General features: G+C 43.2%; 2 long non-coding RNA genes across 11 annotated transcripts in view; one reads left to right on the top strand and one right to left on the bottom strand.

Annotated features, from left to right (window-relative positions):
- Positions 1-12801, bottom strand: part of LOC310826361 — a 683860-nt gene that overhangs the window by 355488 nt on the left and 315571 nt on the right. The window lies entirely within an intron of this gene.
- LOC310826278 overlaps positions 1-12801 on the top strand; it is an 89592-nt gene that overhangs the window by 17569 nt on the left and 59222 nt on the right. For 9 of the 10 annotated variants that reach the window (XR_014555664.1, XR_014555665.1, XR_014555666.1 and 6 more), the window contains exon 2: positions 6906-6975. This is a non-coding gene — a long non-coding RNA (uncharacterized lncRNA). Of the gene's footprint in view, positions 1-6905; positions 6976-11142; positions 11263-12801 lie in introns of those variants that run through there. The other variant, XR_014555673.1, reaches the window with a different exon arrangement.

Genomic DNA, 12801 nt, shown 5'->3' with positions numbered 1-12801 from the left:
CTCTTATTTTTTATTATTAATATACATGTAACTGCGGGGGAGAAAAAGCCTGTGCTGATTCATAAAGTAGATATTCTGCTAGAAATCCCACGCTGCTGCCTGCATTTTCATAATTCTAAGTAGAGTGTTTATTTATTGAAATTTGTAACCCACTGAGGGCACATTAATCTCTGGGGGAAGGATGCACGGGGCGGGTGCCTGGTGGGGAGGGAGAAGAGCCTAGGTTTGGGAAAGGACAACATGCAGTGGTCTGCAGATAAGAGAGCGCTGATTAAAAGCATGCTCGATGCAACACTTTGGCGATAAAACTGAATCCCCTCTTGGAAATACATCCACTTAAAAGCATAATTCTCCGCATAAGTGGAACGCTTTAGGTCCTCTATCTGCACCCTCTAGATTACTCAAATAAAAGGGGCATTGCCAGACTACTAGGGAGGGGGGGCCCTGCTCCTCACCCCATCCCCAAAACTTAGCAGGCTGCTAAACACCTTTAGATGCCCATGCATGAGCCCTGGGGTGGGGACCTTTTTCAGACCAAGGGCCACATTCCCATCTGGGAAGCCTTCCGGGGGCCACATCCTAATAGTGGGAGGGGCCAGAGGCAAAAGAGGACAGAGCAGCGGATGCAAGTTTTCAGATCCTCCAAGTGTCCCTATTTTCCAGGGACAGTCCCGGATTTACAGAAGCCATCCCGCTTTCTGATTTGATCCCAGAATGATCCGCTTTTACTTAGGATGTCCCTATTGTTGAAAGGTATGGAATTATTTGATCCCCAAGAGAAGAAAACCTTTAGAAGACATCTGAAGGCAGCCTTGTATAGGGGAGTTTTTAAAGTTTCATGTTTTGTTATGTTTTTCTATATGTTGGAAGCTGCCCAGAGTGCAGCTCTGATGATGATGATGATGATGATGATGATGGAATAGAATGTCCCTATTTTCATTGGAGAAATGTTGGAGGGTATGAGTTTTACCTTTGTACAGTGGGCTAATTTATGCATATGCTCACACACCCCTCTCTGTCCTCCATCTGAGCGAGCGAGAGGCATTATCAGAGTTGAAGGACACACTCCAACCATGCAAAAACACCCAGGGATGGGATGAAGTAGAGCAGGTGAGTGGTGTGGCCTGTGAACAGTGCAGAAGAGCAGACTTGGCCCCCAGCCCTAAGGCTCCCCCCTCACCGGTTTAAAATGCGGACCCACCCCACCTCCCAGCTATTCCTACTGCAACCAACCTTCTAATTCTCTCAGCAAACTCTCAGTGAAGTGTTTGCCACTGGAATGGATGCACCAAGGGACTTCTCATATCTAGTGCTTCTGAAAGAAACAAACAAAAAAACCCACCCCTCCATTTAACGGCACCAAGGTTTCCGTAGTTAGCAGTGTGATCCCGTAGAAAACATGAGGCTTCTAACTTTCCTCAGTGCCCCTGTCAATTAAACAATAAACGGCAGAGTCTAACATATGGACCAGTCTCAGGAGGTAACTCTGGCATGCGTAATTAGCATGATTTGTCACCATGTAAGTTTCAGACTGTACAGTTTAATTAAAACAGGTAATGACAATGGGGCTATATATTCTAATCAGTGAAATATGTCTGCTTTAAAAAGCATAAGGGCTGCATTCTGAATTTGGATTTGTGTCGTTATATCAAGGGCATGTTTGCACAAGAATTTTTCATGCTCCCAGTTAGTGCACTTTTAAAAATGCAGGGAGCTGTACCAGGGCAAGAGGGCAAGATACTACGATGGGAGGTATTGTGTAGATCTTTACACCATTTGCAACAACACTTCAATTCCTGCAGAGCTAGGATAACCTGAGAGTAGGGAGGGGCGAATCTCTCCATTTTAGTTTCTCTCTGTTTCCCACTTTTCCAGTCTTAACTTCAGTTCTCAACCTTACCACATCCATTTGTGATTTTTTTTTTGAGTCCTCCTGAAAATAAGGCTTACTTCTGAGTAAACACATTTAAAGCTGGTCTGTGGGTGTAATTTTAATTTGAGTGAATTGTGACCAATGTTTCTACCCCCAGTTACGTTCATTCAGACCATACTGAAAGAAAGACATTCAATTACGGCAGGGAACTTTCCTCAACATCTTGAATTTTATGTGCGTGATCTTCCATCATCAACACCTGGGAGTACACAGTTTCTCAATGGGAGCTGGTTGATTTCAGAATCTGATTGGGTGCTGACTCTCCTTTTTTCACCAAAGCTTTGTGATTCAGGTCTATGCATTCCGTTGAAGGACACAAACACCAAATTCTATGTGAAGAGAGAGTCTGTGCATGTGAGGGCAATGCATTGCCTTTAGGTGGGCAATTTTAAAGCGATAAGTGTGTGGAGATGAGAAGTCCAATTCTTCAGCACGGAAAATTTTATTCCACAGAATGCCTTGTTTTAATAATTATTTTAACAGTGTATTGCACTTGGTTTTGTTCTTTATGTATTTTGCTTTTTGAATGGCTTTGGCTACCGAAATAAACCATAACACTTCCCATCAACCACATACACAATCAACACAGACACCCAAAACACAGACGCACACATAAATGGAGGCACCACACAACACCCAGACTGGACATCCCATGGGACACTTGAAATACACTGAGAAGACACACAGCACATGCAACCCCTTCTTTCCTACACCGGAATCTGATTTCTCTCTTTATTTCTTCTTTATTCTCTTTCCTTCCAGCTGCAAATTCCAGGCCCAAGGCATTTTCCTTTAGCTCCAGAAGTCACAACTGCTCTGATAGCTACCCGTGATGTGTGAAGTATAAATGCTTAGATAGTTACCGCAGATAGGAGTTCTATTACGGAAGTTCAGTCTATCTATCTACAGACTAAATTGTGCTTTGGCAGGGGGAGGATGGAGCAGTCGAGCTAACGTTGTCAATCTTTTCTTCCACTCTCTAATGCCTCGGATGTGATATTTACTGTTGTTCAGATTCCTCTCGTTCTTCTATTTCAGCAAATAAAGTCCGGGAAATGGAATACTCAGTAGGTACATTGTATTGCTGCACATTTTTTTTACAGCGGGGATGGCCAAAGAGCCTAACCTTATGAGTAGCACAATAACATCCTTTTAGTTCTCGTATAACCCTGGCTATCAAACTCCTATGGAAGGAGTGGTGCAAATGCCAGCGGTCTGCCAGAATGTTATTTATTTATTCTATTCTATTCTACTCTATTTGCTTTTGTTGTTAAAATGCCTTTCATTTTGTTATTCATTTGTTGAAATCACATCCTTATCCCCAGTGGTTTTGATTCTTTCCATTAATTTTAATTTTAATTTCCCATTGCTTCCAACGGCAGACTCTTCTGCTGCTAGTAATATCTGTGTTTTCCATCCAGCTGGCATCTTACAGGCAGTGGATACATAGACACACTAACAGAAGCCAGCCTATTAACTGAAATCTACATGGTTGCTGTTGTGGTGGTTTAGAGTCAGCTTCTTATCCAAGGATCCCGGGGCAGTTTACCAAACAAAATTGCAATTCTAAATGTCAAAACCTAGAAAATCACTGTGGTGTAAAAGTTTGTATTTTGGTTTTACTCTTATTTACAAAATATAATAGGTAAAAATTTGGATCAGAAACTAACAGAAACAATTCAACAGCAAACGCAAATAGAAGTGGTTAAAAAAGTGAAATATCTTGGCATTTGGATAACACCTAGGAATATAGATCTGTTTAAGAATAACTATGAATCGACGTGGAGGGAAATAAGAAAAGATTTGGAAATTTGGGGAGGGCTGAAACTGTCGTTTTGGGGAAGGATTAACACAATTAAGATGAATGTGCTGCCGAGGTTGATGTTCTTATTTCAAACTATCCCTATAATTAAAGGAAGCCGAATCTTTAAAGAGTGGCAACGAGTGTTGTCGAGATACATATGGCAGGGAAAGAAACCTAGGATTCAGTTTAAACTATTAACAGACATAAAAGAAAGGGGGGGCTTCGCCTTGCCGGATGTGAAATTATATTATGAGGCGGTTTGCCTATCTTGGGTCAAAGATTGGGTAAGGCTAGAGAACAGGGAATTATTAGACTTGGAGGGTTACGATAATAACTTCGGCTGGCACGCCTACTTATGGCGGGATAAATGGAAGATACACAAGGGATTTGGGAATCATATTTTCAGAGGACCTTTAGTTGAAATATGGGATAAATATAAAAATCTGTTGGAACCAAAAACCCCACATTGGCTTTCACCTCTAGAAGTCATGTGTGCGAGGACTATTAATATGAGAAGTAAATGGGCAACATATAACCAGTTAATAATTAAAGAAGATGGGAAATGGATTGTACGACCATACGACCAGGTTAAAGAACATGTCTATGACTGGTTACACCATCTCCAGGTGAACCAAATGTTCAGGAAGGATCTTAAAGAAAGAGGCTATGCAGAGAAGGAATCTAAGTTTCAGACGGAGATTATAAACAAAGAAGAAAAAATTGTTTCGAAAATGTATAGGATACTGTTGGATTGGAGTTTAGGGGATGAGGAGGTTAAGTGTGTAATGATTCGCTGGGCAAAGGATGTAGGACATAATATACTATCTGAAGATTGGGAAAAACTCTGGAAGGAAGGACTAAATTTCACGGCGTGTGTAACGGTAAAGGAAAACATAATGAAGATGTTTTACAGATGGTATTTAACACCTATGAAATTATCGAAAATGTATAAGGTGGATAACAAGTGCTGGAAATGTAGGGTTAGTGAGGGTTCCTTCTATCACATGTGGTGGGAGTGTGGAAAAGTTAAACAGTTCTGGGAAAAAATCTATATAGAACTGAAGAAGATTTTAAAATATACGTTTCCAAAGAAAGCAGAATTTTTCCTACTAGGTATATTGGGTTATGAGATAAGAAAAGAAGATCGTAGATTAGTATATTATGCAGTTACAGCAGCAAGAGTAATGCTGGCCCAGATGTGGAAAAAGCAGGAGACACCAACGGTGGAGGAATGGAGATTTAAGCTGTTGGATTATATGGAATTGGACAGACTTACAGGCAAAGTAAGATACATAAGAGACCAAAAGTTCACTGAGGATTGGGGAAAATATGTAGATTACTTGGAACTTATTAGTTAAGGGAAAATAACGCTAAAGGGATTTAGAGACGCACTGTGAAAGATTGTGAGTTATTGTTTAAAGAGAATAGGAGACTAAATAATATGTAAGGTTAATATACACTAAGAAACGTATATAAAAAGGTACAATGACAATATATACTAAGAAATGTGTAATTTAAAGTGTTACTTCGAATGATTTTCGGGAAAGCTAAAGGAAGTTTTGAAAATGAAGATTAAGAAATGTGACCAAAGTGAAAATTAAGTTTTTATATATTTCTCTTACTTTTCTTTCTTTCTTTATCTTTATTTGTCTGTGTAATACTTTTACTTTTGAATGTTTATATGTGTGTGTGTGTGTACATATTCTTTACTTCTATGAAATAAAAAATTAATGAGAAAAAAAAAAGTTTGTATTTTGGAGTACGACCTGGGCAACAAGGGTTTGAATACCCACTCAGCCATGAAGCTCACTGGGTGACCAGCCTAACCTAACACACATAGAACATAAAATAGAATCACAGAACTGGGAGCGACCATGAGGGTCATCTAGCCCTACCCCTGCAATGCAGGAATCTTTTGCCCAATGTGGGGCTAGAACCCACAGCCCTGAAATTAAGAGCCTCATTCTCTACCAGCTGAGTTAAAATGGTTGTTCTAAGGATAAAATGGGGAGCGAGAGAACCATGTGACCACCTTGAGCTCCTTGGAGAAAAAGGAGGCATATAAATGAAATAAATAAGTATTAAAATACAGTGGAACCTCGGGTTAAGAACTTAATTTGTTCCAGAGGTTTGTTCTTAACCAGAAGCACCACTTTAGCTAATGGGGCCTCCCGCTGCCACTGCCACTGCTGCTGCCGCACAATTTCTGTTCCCATCCTGAAGCAAAGTTCTTAACCCGAGGTACTATTTCTGGGTTAGCGGAGTCTGTAACCTGAAGCGTATGTAACCCAAGGTACCACTGTATACATATAATCTGAATAAAAGCAACATGTTGTTGATAATGTTTGGGCAGAACAGTGTATAGAGAGATGCCACTTCAGTTATCCAGGCCCCAAGTAATTCAGGGTTCCGTAAGGCATCACTAACACCTTGAAATTGGACCCAGAGCTTCTTGGCAGTCAATGCAATTCTTTTAAATCTAATGTCGTTTTGCTCTCTGTGTTGCTCCACTTAGCAGCTTGGCCACCACATTCTGCAGTGGCTGTAGATTCCATGTTGTCTTCAAGGGCACCCTCATGCAGAGCACAGCACTTTGGGGAGATTACCAGGGGGTGGATTAACGTGGTCAGGCTATCACTGCCCAGGAATGGCAATGTCTGGCAGACCAACTGAAGTTGGTGAAAGGTACTCTGAGCCACTGAGGCAGCATGAGCTTCCAGCAACAAAGCTTGATGCAGGACTTGCTCCTTCATGAGATTCCTGCATTACAAGTTGTCTGCTTAACTCCTCAACATGAGAGCCACCTATTCACAGGGCCCCTGTCTTGTTGAGACTGAATCTGTTATATTGGCCTTCATCCATCCCAGTATAGCATCCAGACAATGGCCTAGCATCTGGACAGACTTTCTGGACCCAGATGAAAGAGGAAAATAGAGCTGAATGTCAATAACATACTGACTGCATTCAACTCCAACCCCCCTGCTGCCATCATCCAGTGACTTCCTGTAGATGTTAAATAGGACAGGGAACAAGATGGAACCATTTGGTATTCCACGGCACAAATGGTATGGAACAGATTGGATGTCCCTCACTGCCACTTTCTAGAACTACCCTTGCAGATAGGAGTGGAACCATTGTAACAACACATTTCCATTTCTCATCCTGCAGAATCTACCTGATAGTTTACCATGGCTGATGGCACCAAAAGCCACTGAAAGAAGCCAAGAAAACCAACAAGGTAAGACTCCATCAAGTGTTTTTCCTGGAGAAGATAATCCACCAGTGTGACCAAACCCTAGACTGAAACCAAACTAGAATGGGTCTAGATCAGAGTTTCCCAAACTTGGATCTCCAGAAGTTTTTGGACTGCGGTTCCCATCATCCCTGACCGCTGGTCCTGCTAGCTAGGGATGGTTGGACTAGTAGTCCAAAAACAGCTGGAGACCCAAGTTTGGGAAACCCTGGTCTAGATAATCCATAGCCTCCAGGAACGGAAGGTGTCCAGCCACCACTCTCTTGAGGACTTTGCCGAAGAAGGGGATATTTGCAACGGGACAGTAGTTGCCATATGACATCTGAGACCAACAGGGAGGTTCTGTTCAGTAGGGGCCACACTAATGCCTCTTTTAGGCCCCAGTGTCTGACTAGATGAGCTATATGGACAAATAGTCTGACCTGAAATAAAGCATCTTTTTATGCTCCAAATGGCCCTTCTTGGTGGATGCCACTGTGGGCCATAGTGAGGTCCAACGGAGCAAAATGTGTCAGCAAATTTGGGATGGAGGGAGATCTGACAAAGAAGTGCCTGTAGTGTATATTGTGGGCTTTCCTTATACGCCGCCGAGTGGGCTGCTTCCGTGCCCACTCGCAATTCACCATTTGGGCGAATGGGCAGGATCTGCTACTTGGGCAGCAAGCTTGGTCCAGTGAATTTCTGCTCAGAAAGTTCCCCCATCGGACTGCGGAGGCCAGAGAAATGCCAGGCAACTAGAATCGTAGAAATCATCTCTGGTAATTTTTGTTCAGTTGAAAAAATAAATAAATCCCAAGGGATATCATTGTAGCCTGAGCCATCTTCTTGTTGTTGTTTAGTCATTTAGTCGTGTCCGACTCTTTGTGACCCCATGGACCACAGCACGCCAGGCACTCCTGTCTTCCACTGCCTCCCACGGTTTGGTCAAACTCATGCTGGTAGCTTCGAGAACACTGCCCGACCATCTCGTCCTCAGTCGTCCCCTTCTCCTTGTGCCCTCCATCTTTCCCAGCATCAGGGTCTTTCCCATGGAATCTTCTCTTCTTATGAAGTGGCCAAAGTATTAGAGCCTCAGCTTCAGGATCTGTCCTTCCAGTGAGCACTTAGGGCTGATTTCCTTAAGAATGGAGAGGTTTGATCTTCTTGCAGTCCATGGGACTCTCAAGAGTCTCCTCCAGCACCATAATTCAAAAGCATCAATTCTTCAGCCATCAGCCTTCTTTATGGTCCAGCTCTCACTTCCATACATCACTGCTGGGAAAACCATAGCTTTAACTATACAGACCTTTGTTGGCAAGGTGATGTCTCTGCTTTTTAAGAGGCTGTCTAGGTTTGTCATTGCTTTTCTCCCAAGAAGCAGGCGTCTTTTAATTTCGTGACTGCTGTCACCATCTGCAGTGATCATGGAGCCCAAGAAAGTAAAATCTCTCACTGCCTCCATTTCTTCCCCTTCTAATTGCCAGGAGGTGATGGGACCAGTGGCCATGATCTTCGTTTTTTTGAGCCATCTTACACAGGTATTATCTCTGATAGGCCTACTTGTTCCTCTTTCAGAGGCTTCCTTAACTGCTCAGGTAGGAAAATGTAGATCCACCGGGCCTTCTATTTTGAAGGATATGATAATGTCAGTGACTTCTCAGGTAACTGTGTGCAGTGCATCATTAGATTGCCACTGGTGAAACCCACCTTGGAAATTCTTGGCACGGCACATTAAAATTTATCTCCTCAATCATGAGGGCTGATTTCTTTTGAAAGCGTAAAGCCATAGGCTTCACGCAAGAATCCCGAGAGTGCGATGAAAAGCTGTTGGTTCCCATTGCCATGACTCATCTACTACCAGGCCTGAATCCGGATCTGGACATTTTAAAGCACAGGTGGGGAATTGGGAGCACTGCCTCCAACCCAATTTTCTGTGGCCCCTGGCACCTCCTGAAATTGTCCTATGCTTTCATCCCATCACAGTTTCTTCCTTCCTGTCAATTTTCTCCTTATTTTTCCTAACTTTAACAAATCTTTCCCTGTATAGGAACATAGGAACTCTCCTTAAACTGAGTCAGGATATTGGTCCATCTAGCTCAGTATTCTCTGCACTGACTGGCAGCTGCTCTCCAGGATTTCAGAACAATGAGGAGGCCGTGTGTTTTATTTGATAAACATAAATTTTTAACGTTCCCCCTGGTTTTATGACTTGGGGAAAAGAAGTATGTTTTTCCCTGCTGTCTGAGAACAAATAATTGGCAGGCTTCTGCTGTCTGTGTGAAGCACTGAAGGGCTGTACACAATGTTATTCCTACTGTGTGTGTGTGTGTGTGTGTGTGTGTGTCTACTCTGTACTTAGGAAGCTTATTTATGCCTAGTCAGTCCATTGGCCCACCTAGCTCACTAGTGTCTATGTTGACTGACAGCATCTCTCCACGGTTTCAGACTAGATGCATTCCTAACCCTACTTGGAGATGTCATGGGGGATAGCCTGGATAGCTCAGTTGGTTAGAGTGTGGTGCTGGTTACGCCAAGGTTGCAGGTTTGATCCCCGTAGGGGCAGGGAGTGGGACTACTAGATGATCCACAGGGGTCTGTTCCAATTCTATGATTGGGGATTGAACTTGAGACCTTCTGCATGCTAAGCAAACGCTCTACCACTGAGCTAGAGCCCTTCTATGTGCAGAGCCTCCTCCCATCAATGAAGAAACTGAACCCCACTTGCAGTGTGAACTGGAGCAGCCCAGTCACAGGTTTACATCCTCATTGAGAACTGGACCTTGAACACAGGTCTTAAATATGAAGGCCACACACCGGGACATGCCTCCTCTGACAGAATTACTAATCTAGCCATTGAAACGCGGGCTCCCCTTTTGCCGCAGAGTTGCATGATGGGCCATGCCCACCCTGTTGAGAAGGTCACTTTTAATTTAGTTTTTAAAGAGTTGACTTTCAAAGCCTAGCAGTGTGTCACAGTTAATGGCATGCTCTTGTCTTAACATCCTTTCGTGTTATAATGTGCAGCAAGAGAGGTTTCCTTTTTTTCCCTTTTGCCGAGATCAGATGGGACCGGCAATAATAGCAAATAAAAATCCAAATTAAGGGAAAAGAGCAAGTAAATAAATTTTTAATCATATAAAATTTAATACTTATGTTAAGAAAAAGAATATTAAAAGTCATTTTATATAGAGTGAATTTATATTGGAGCTGATTTTTTAAAAGTTGTGCTGCTTTGAGTGATATGATAATCATGCGCTTCTCTCTGACTCCCCTCCTCCACTTGTTCAAGGGGATTGAAATTTATATACGCAATAACCAGCAAAGAATCATAAAGGATCAGACCAGAGGAATCTGTCTCACTCCATTTTTTCCTGTCACTCCCATAGTGATTTTAATATTTTCCTGAAGTCTCCCTGCATTTGCCAGATACTAACATAGTTTTCAAATACAGTTGGCTTAAAAATAAGAGCTAAATGAGGTATGCTTCTTGGTAAACCACAATGCTGCCAAGGTACTACACTAAAAAATGTACTTATATAAAAAAGCAGGTGACTGGAGTCTCCTGTTAGCTGTAAACTTCACAGGTCTAGAATTTTGTGTGTTGTGGGCCAGCCCTATCATTATACTGAGGCAATCACCTCAGGTGGCAAATGCTAGGAGACAATGGAGGCAGCCCCCCTGTTTCTCCTGAGCCCCTTGGACATCTTCTGTGTGCCACGTGGGCTGTCCTGTACCCCCATAGCTAACCTGCTGTGATGGAGGAGCTTACAGACTCCACTAACCCAGAAATAGTACCTCGGGTTAAGAACTTTGCTTCAGGATGAGAACAGAAATTTTGCACCGGCAGTGGGAGGCCCCATTAGCTTAAGTGGTGCTTCAGGTTAAGAACAGTTTCAGGTTAAGAACGGACCTGCAGAACAATTTAAATTCGTAACCCGAGGTACCACTATACCGGTCTAGTTGGCTTCTGTACATGGAATGGAGAGGGATGCCATCTTGTCCTTTGCCTCAGGTAGCAAAATGTCTTGGGCTGGCCCAGTGTGAGACAGTCCAGAGCTTTGAATGTCTAAGGAAACTGACCTAGGTGGTTTGGGAAGACAGGGAAATGAGGTTCTGTTAAATTATGCGCGTTGCCTGTGTCAGTAACTTCACCCCCCTTTTGTTGTCACACAGACTCTCCAGGAGCAACCCAGGAATCAGTTGCCTCAGGTTTGGTAGAGGATGATATTCCATCACTAAAACTTGTGGACATCCAGGAATCTTACTGCTAGAAGATTCAGGAGAGATAAACAAGATGTTTAAACTATGGAATTTGCTTCCGAGGGAGACAGTGGTGGCTGCCAGTTTAGATGGCTTTAAAAGGGGATTAAACAAATCCAAGGAGGAGAGGGCTACTAGCTGTGATGGCTGTGCTTTGCTTCCATGGTCAAAGACAGTAATGCTTCTGAATAGGTTTCCCACAGGCATCTGGTTGGCCGCTGTGAGAGAACATGACGTAGGACTAGATAGGCCTTTGGTTTGATCCAGCAGGCTCTTATGTTCTTGAGTGCTGAGCTAAGTTTCAGCTGCCAGTTCATTCAACATGGATGGGGAAGGGGCATTACAGTGGCACCTCGGGTTAAGTACTTAATTCATTCCAGAGGTCCGTTCTTAACCTGAAACTGTTCTTAACCTGAAGCACCACTTTAGCTAATGGGGCCTCCTGCTGCCGCTGTGCTACCGGAGCATGATTTCTCTTCTCATCCTGAAGCAAAGTTCTTAACCCAAGGTAATATTTCTGGGTTAGCGGAGTCTGTAACCTGAAGCGTATGTAACCTGAGGTACCACTGTATACTGCCCTTTATCTCAAACAGGAAAAAAGATATCTTTGGCCAGCTCTGATATACCCTCACTTTGCAGTCAGAGAGGCAGTAAAATTGGGAGATATATTGAGACTTCAGTGGGCCACCATACCTGGATGATGGGCTGAAAATGCAGAGCAGAAAGTTCCCCTTAGAAAATCTCTGGCTTGAATTTGGTTAGTGATAGGGTGATGGGCAGGGAAAGAAGGGGTTTTAACCTTCCTACTGGCAAATCTAATGGTGCGGGGAATGAAACTCACAAGGAAGTTTCCTAATGAAATTTATCCCTTACCTCTAAATTCCACAGTCTTGAAAATCAGCTGAACCCCCCCCCCCCGCATTTTGTTACCTGCAAATGGGTTGGTGAAGTGTGTGTGTGTGTGTGTGAGAGAGAGAGAGAGAGAGAGAGATAGAGAGAGAGGGTGGGGTGGGTGTGTTGGGGGGAGATTTCAGCTTGACTAGATGGTTGTACAGTCATACCTTGGGTTACAGATGCTTCAAGTTGTGAGTTTTCAGGTTACGGACGCGCCGAAACCCGGAAGTACCAGAACAGGTTACTTCCAGGTTTCAGCACTCATGCATGCACAGAAGCACTAAATTTTGCTTTGCGCATGCGCAGAAGTGCCAAATTGCGACCCACACGTGCGCAGATGCGGTGCAGCGGGTTGCGAATGCTGCAAACGAGTATCCCGCACGGATCACGTTCGCAACCCAAGCGTCCACTGTATTCATCTTGGTTTGGCCTCAGTTGTGGAGGCCCAGTTTTAAGAATAGTTTAACTCTATGCAGGATTCTGGCCAATCATTATTTCCCTTTGCTTTTAGTATATGCACCTTCAGTAGCAGATATTTTGCAAAACTGGCAAAGCGCCTTTGTTAAAACAGAAGATTCATTGTAAGAAGCTGCTTTTGGTGTGTGGGGGGGAAAGGGGGGAATTCATTAAAAGAATAACGTTGGTGTTTTTTGATCAGATAGGAAAACCAGATACATT

This window comes from Podarcis gaigeae (genome assembly GCF_964106915.1).
Source record: "Podarcis gaigeae genome assembly, chromosome: 10".
Classification (NCBI taxonomy): domain Eukaryota; kingdom Metazoa; phylum Chordata; class Lepidosauria; order Squamata; family Lacertidae; genus Podarcis; species Podarcis gaigeae.
This window is presented reverse-complemented; position numbering and strand designations above follow the sequence as displayed.